General features: G+C 33.0%; 2 long non-coding RNA genes across 2 annotated transcripts; one reads left to right on the forward strand and one right to left on the reverse strand.

The window, feature by feature from the left end:
• Positions 1-1,802: 1,802 nt before the first annotated feature.
• LOC148875222 (uncharacterized) lies at positions 1,803-2,779 on the reverse strand. The gene is made up of 2 exons (XR_016096711.1): positions 2,489-2,779; positions 1,803-2,384 (listed from the first exon to the last, which is right to left on the reverse strand). It is a non-coding gene; the product is annotated as an uncharacterized LOC148875222 (long non-coding RNA).
• A 776-nt stretch (positions 2,780-3,555) lies between these two features.
• Positions 3,556-7,108, forward strand: LOC148875223 (uncharacterized). The gene is made up of 3 exons (XR_016096722.1): positions 3,556-3,888; positions 3,978-4,101; positions 4,697-7,108. It is a non-coding gene; the product is annotated as an uncharacterized LOC148875223 (long non-coding RNA).

The following is a 7,108-nucleotide window of genomic DNA, read 5'->3' on the forward strand; positions in this document are numbered from 1 at the left end:
TGGAATCACATTGGACCAAAACAGGTTTAACCAAATCCAGTGCAATTGACACCTACCTTTACATGGAGGTGTTCAAATTCAGCTATCAAACCAAAAACCGAACTGAATCAAATCAAATAAACTAATTCGGTTTGGTTACTTAGTGCTTGTTTGGCAAGCCTTTTTCAAAAGATCTAATGCAAGATCTGATGATTAAAAGACTTGATGAGATTTTGCAAATATACCTTGGAAGACCAAAGACTGTTTGATTGAAATATTTTTAATATATCTCCAGAAAAACCATAAAAACTAGAAGACCGTTTGGTAATGTGATGGAAATATGTGCCATGTATATATGAATGTTTCATATGTGGGCCAACAAACCATAACATTTAACACATTGGGACCCACATATAGGTCTAAATATGCATTTCATAGTTGTAGGTCCCACATGCAATCAACATAAATGGACCCCACTTGTATTTTTCCAATGTGGGCCCCACATATGCATATCCTTCATTATAGAGTCCAAAACTAAATGTGGGCCCCACATACATTTCAACATATATATAACACATAATGTGAACCCCACAAACATTTCAACATATGCATAATACATAGTGTGTGCCCCACATGCAATTGCCCGTTTGGTAAGTCTTTTTCAAAAGATCTATTGCAAGATCTAAGAGTTAAAAGACATTGTGGGCTTATCCAAATAGATCTTAGAAGACCAAAGACTGTTTGGTTGAAATATTTTTCATAGATCTTCGAATAGACCATAAAAGCTGAAAGACCGTTTGGTAATGTGAGGAAAATATGTGTTATATATATGTGAATGTCTTGTTTGTGGGCCAATAAACCTTCATTTAACACATGTGGGGTTCACATACATGTTTAAATGTGCAATTCATAGTTATAGGCCCCACATGCATTTCATAATATGAATAATACATAATGTGAGCCCCACATACATTTCATAATATGCAAAATGCATAATGTAGGCCCCACATGCAGCCAAATAGAGGAAAAAACCCAATTTGAAAATCACTTATTTTATAATTTCACATGCAGAGTTTAATTTCATAAAAGGTTGGGAAACTAGTGGGTCAGGCAAGGACTAGAAACTAGTGTGTTTGGTTTGAAAGAAAAATGTAGGAATAGGAAGGAAAAGTTTTCTTTGTGAGAATGTAGAGTTCATTTTCATAGGAGAGAGGGATTACTAGAAACTAGTGGGTCAGCCAAGGACTAGAAACTAGTGTATGTTTGGTTTGAAAGAGTAAGATAGGAATAGGAAGGGAAAGGAAGGAAAAAGTTCTCTTTGTGAGAATGCAGAGTTCAGCTTCATAAAAGAGAGGGGTTAACTGGAAACTAGTGGGTCAGCCAAGGATTTTGTCCTATCTCCCATGCCATAAAACCATGCACAGAGTAGATAAGCTAAGTATGCAAAGCAACAATAGTTGGACGGTAAAATATATATGAAAAAAACTCCCAAAAAACTCAGAACTGGCCAAACTTCAAACTGTCACTTTAGCATGTTCAGAGATATGTTCCAATGGTATCATCCCTAATCAATAGACCTTCCTGGTCTTGTTTCACAATTTAGAAGGTTAAATATGGATTTTTCAATTTACAAAAAATAAATTCAATAAATACTGTGTACTTTGTTCATAAAATCATGAAAAAAATCACTAGAAGAGGAAACATTAGAACTAATAAATCATTGCAATAGAACTGATAAACATTAGAATTGATAAATCAATAAAACCGATTAAGCAAAACTGATAAACATTAGAACCGAAGACGAAACACTAGAAGAGGAAACATTAGAACTGATAAATCAGTTAAACCGATTAAGCATTAAAACTTTCAATACCTACACAATAAATCTTTGAACCGATTCACATTAACTCATAAATCATTGCAACTGGTAAACATAAACATCTGAACTGATATAACTCAGTTGACTCCAGCCATTCAAACCCCTCAATCATTGGAACTGATAAATATAAACATTCAAGCATAAAACCCATTCGACAACCCAAACAACCGAACCCCATCGTTCGAACTACCCTTCAAACCCTAAATGTTCAATGTTTGAACCCAAATCCATTCAACAAACAGACAACTACAAAAGCTTGCAACCATAGATCAAATAATCGATCCCCACTGTTCCAACTATCCTTCAAAGTTCAAACCCTAAATATTCAATACCCGAACCCCAATACTCAAGCAACAAATATTTTACCAGAAAAAAACAACCGTATAACATAAAAATCAAACTCAATCGCTCAAATCCTAGAAATTGCAATGAAAAATTAAAGAGGTGGTCAAATGTGGGTTGTTCCTTGACTGCCAAAACCACTTCTGATTTGTCACCGAGGCGCAATCGTTCTTCAATGGTTCCTCTACAAGCTGAAAGTGGTAAGAAAACAAGAAAAAATAGAAACGAACAATGAAGGAAGAAGAAGAAAGAAGACGTAAAGGTGAAGGAGGAAGAGAAGCGACATACCTGACCGGACGAAGAAGAGGAGTAGCATCAGTTTTGAGGCCTCAAATGTTTGAGAAAATGGGAAACCATCGAATTGGCACTGTTCATTTTGGTCAGCGTGTCAACAATGACACACGTATTAGCAAGCTCTCAACGCATCTAAAAGCGGGAAGCTTCATTTCATGCTTCTTGAAATTAGACGGAAATTGAGCTTTTCGCATCTTTTTGGATCCGCATCTTCCGGCCAAATATCTTTTCCCACTCAAATGGACGCAAAACCAAGTTTCTAGGCTTCTAAAAAGCTATCAGCTCGCGCGATAAGACTTGCCAAACGCGGCTTATGATTTTTTGTTTGATCTGGTTTTACGATTTTAGAAATACTGATTTTGGTTTGGTTTGAAAAAAAATTCAATCGAACCAAGCCAAAAACCGAATTAACCAAAATGCATACATATATTTATATTTTAATTATAAACATTGATATATTTTAATAATTATTATTAATATATATATAACATAATGAACCCCCTTAATCATTAAGTGAGATGAGGAAATGCATTAAATTATTAAAATACTCTACTAAAATTTTTCTTTTTTTTTTTTTTGTCCTTTTTCTCTTAAAACCTATTATTTTTCCTTTCTTCTCCTCTTTTCCCCTCCCTCACCGTCCTTTCTCGTTCTTTCTCTCTCCCAACTACCCTTAACAGGAATCATCATCTCCCCTAGGGTCCTCCTGCACTTGCGGAGCCGGAGCCGGAGCCGGAGCCGCCTCCCCTGCAACACTTGCAGTTGCAGAGGTAAGCCGAACTCAAAATACATTTGATGATAATAATCCTTTCGGCGTCACGTCCCGACCTGAAAATGCCTTCACCTCCCTCTCCGTTCAAAACTCTAATAAAATAAACAAAAATAATAAATAGAATAAAATAAAAAACGGGCTTGGTGAATGGTGAGTTGGTTCTTATTTTCACTCTCTCTATCCAATAACAGAAACGTGGGATAAAATCGCTGAGGTGAAAAAAAATACATTATTGGATACTATGGTAAAACTACATCAGACCTTCTTCCTTCTTCTACTACTAATTCCATGGCTCCTCGATCGATGACTCCAGCATTGGAAACCCTAAAAACTGAAAATCAAGCTCATCTGTCGTCTTGAGATTGCTTCTGGACATCTAAATCGATATTGAAATCTCCTAAAACCTCTTTGGTGCTCGGTTGATGTTTGATCTGGTACTGAAGAAAAGGGTTAAGTAGAATAGATCGGCTCTGATTTACTAGCTCTAAGAGTTTGAATCGGATTCATGTTCTCAGTTTCCGTCTAAAGAAGCTCTTACGGTCATCTTCAACGACACATCACTACTTGGTTTTTAGTCATGGTGAGGCGTCATGGATGACAGCTCCCTGCTCACGCTTTTCAGGTACATTATACAACTTTTATTTATCTTTTCATTTTCTGCTGAATAGGATTTACTAACTCTAAGAGTTTGAATCGGATTTCTGTTCTCAGTTTCCATCTAAAGAAGCTCTTACGGTCATCTTCAACTGTAAATGCTGTTAATTTACACGTCACTACTTGGTTTTTAGTCATGGTGAGGCGTCATGGATGGTAGCTCCCTGCTCCCACGTTTCAGGTACATTGTACAACTTTTATTTATTTTTTCATTTTCAGTTGAATAGTTTCTGCAATTTCAATCCCTATGCTGGGGAAGGGGAAGAAGAGAGATCGGGGGAGAGAGAAATGTGAAGGAAGTGAAGGGGAGTATCAGAAGGTCGGGGTTTGTCTCAAAGTTAAAATAGATATAGATATAGATAAAAGTTCATAAATTTTAGACAATTTAATGGAATAATGAAGAGAAAAAAGAATTAATGGCATGAGTGAAGGAGAGAGTTAATGTCATGATTAATGATAAGAGATAATTAAAGGAGTTAATGGTGAGTTAATGAAAGGAGATAAAAGTTTTAAATCTTAGGGAAAATTTCTTAAACTACCTACAAGTTTTAGGAAATTGACTTAAAGCACCATTAAGTTTTCTCATAATTGACTAAATCCTTCATTACCATTATCATTTATTAGCATTTTATCACTATCCATTCACATGTGATACCACGTGAAATGTGATTTTTTTTAAAACCCAATATTATCCATTTGTGTCAATTTTGCCGTCCTTTTTTATTCAATTTTTCAAATCTAAATAGTTGATGCGGAAAGTCTCTAACCATTTACAGGTTTCAACAGTGGCTATGGAAACTTAGCACGTCCATTCTTCAATACATGCCTTGAAATTGCTAGCAATTGTAAAATTATTCACCATCACTTTCCGATCAGTTCCATTCTTCAACATCAAAGAAAATAAATCCAACGCTTCCAAGTTCACGCCTTCCTATGAGTATGCCGCAATCATAGTGTTCCACGAGACAACATCCTTGTTGGGCATCTCATTGAATATCTGACGTGCTTCTTCGATATAATCACACTTGGAATACATGGTGATCAAGCCATTGGCAACAAAATTTTGTCTAAAGAATCCTCTCTTTAAAATCAAAGAGTGCAAGCTCGACCCTGTATCAACACACCTCAGTTTGTAGGAGACCCTAATTATGACAGTAAGTGTAGTCTCACTGGACTCAACACCAGTTCTCCCCATGTATAGAAAGTAAGATAGTTCCCGATCATTGAACCCTTATGTGCACTCATTGATATCATTGAGGTCCAGGAAAACACATTATTCCCAATATTCGCAAGCATTCCTCCAAATGGGTGACATGTTTGAGAAAACTAAACTAACTTATGTATAGGGAGAGGTAACTCTTTTAGAAAAATTGAATCTTTGTGATGCATTCGTTGTAGGTAAATAAACCAAACTTTTTTTTTTTTTTTATTTGAACTTATATGCTTCAGCATCAAAGTAGAACCTAGGATTTACAATTAACTAGTAAGTTTTGGTCATATTTGGAAGTGCTTATTGAACAAGTGCTCATTTGAATAAGCATTTATTTGCATTTGGCACCCAACTTTTTCAAGTGCTTATTTTAAAAGATAAGCATTTATTTCATATTGGGTGTTTGGCAGTTTTTTCTCCAATAAGCACTTAAATAAGCATTTGTAACTATTTTATCCTTCATTTTATTTCAAATTTTCAAATTTTCAAAATTTACCCTTATGAAAGTATTTTTATAAAAGTATAAAAGCACTTTTATAAAAGTTCTTTTACAAACGCAATTTTATGAAAACTTTTATAAAACTCAAAAAGGGATAATTTTGGAAGAAAAAATTGAATGTCTTGAAATTTGGGCTTAAGAAAGTACTTTTACAAGGGATAATTTTATGAAAGTACTTTTATAAAAGTGCTTGAAATTTGGGCTTAAGAAATAAGTCTTTATTTTTAAAATAAACACTTATTTTGGGTTTTATTTCCCAAACACCAATAAGTGCTCAATGATGTGGTCCTGACCCAAATAACCACTTATTTTTAAGCACTCCCAAACATGGACTTAGTATTAAACAAAAGGCTTTATTGTTTCATTTTTCTTTAAGTGTTGGGTTAGGCTTGTTTTATATATAGATTTACATTTAACTAATAAGTTTAGTATTAAATAAAGGCTTCTTGTTTTGTTCGTGTTTGTAGTCAGTTTCAGAATTCAAAAGGATTAGAAAGATACCAAAAAAAAAAAAATTAGTGAAATTTTTCATTTTGAAAATTTAAAGAAGAATAATGTGTAAAATAATATTTTCTTTCTTTTCATTAATGAAGGCTAATGATAAGAGGATTTAATCAATTGTTAGAAAACTTAGGAGGGATACTTTATGTCAATTTCCAAACAGTAGGGGTGATTAAGTTAATTTCGTAAAACTTAGGGGTACTATAAGAAATTTGCCCTAAATCTTATTGGCCATTTAGTTATTTTATTCAATTTTAAATTGAGAAAAATTCAAAAACAAAAACAAGACAAATCTATACTATATATAAAAGTGTGGATGTAAAGTGGAAGTTTTTTTGGACCAAAATTATACTCTTTTTTTATTTATTTGAAAAATGGTATAAAAGTCATTTTATTACAACTTTAATGCTAGTTTTAATGACTACTAAAATGCCCATATTTGTCTATTTAGTCCATTTAAGGGTTGAAAATGTAACTTCATTTAATCCCCTCTCATTAAGTCATATACTTAAGTATTAGTTCCCATTTTCTCTTATTAAATCCTATATTTAAGTTTTTTTTCACTGATAAATGCTACTAATTAGATCTATGCCAATATTTTTAATAATATATTTAAAAACTGATTCAAAAACAAAATCATTCTTTATTGAAGTGGCTGAGCAATTCAACCATCCGAACCAAATTGATTAACTTATGAAATCATAGTTAGGTAATAAATTTTTAATATAAAAAATACAAAAATGTATAATGTTTTACTGTTTGGCAAGATTAATAGTTCAATTTTTGGGTCAAATGTGTTAACATTTAATGTCACAAATGAATAATAAAAACAAATAAAATAAAAAAATACATAAATTATACAAAATAAAAACATTTAGGCACAAGTATAATATCATGTAATTATCATATTAAACAAAAAGTAAGTGTAACATATCAAAATTATTTTTACACATAGAAATACAAAAATTAAAAAAAAAA

The sequence above is a fragment of the Nelumbo lutea genome, chromosome 1 (genome assembly GCF_056320005.1).
Source record: "Nelumbo lutea isolate HS-2025 chromosome 1, American lotus-T2T, whole genome shotgun sequence".
NCBI classification, from domain to species: Eukaryota; Viridiplantae; Streptophyta; class Magnoliopsida; order Proteales; family Nelumbonaceae; genus Nelumbo; species Nelumbo lutea.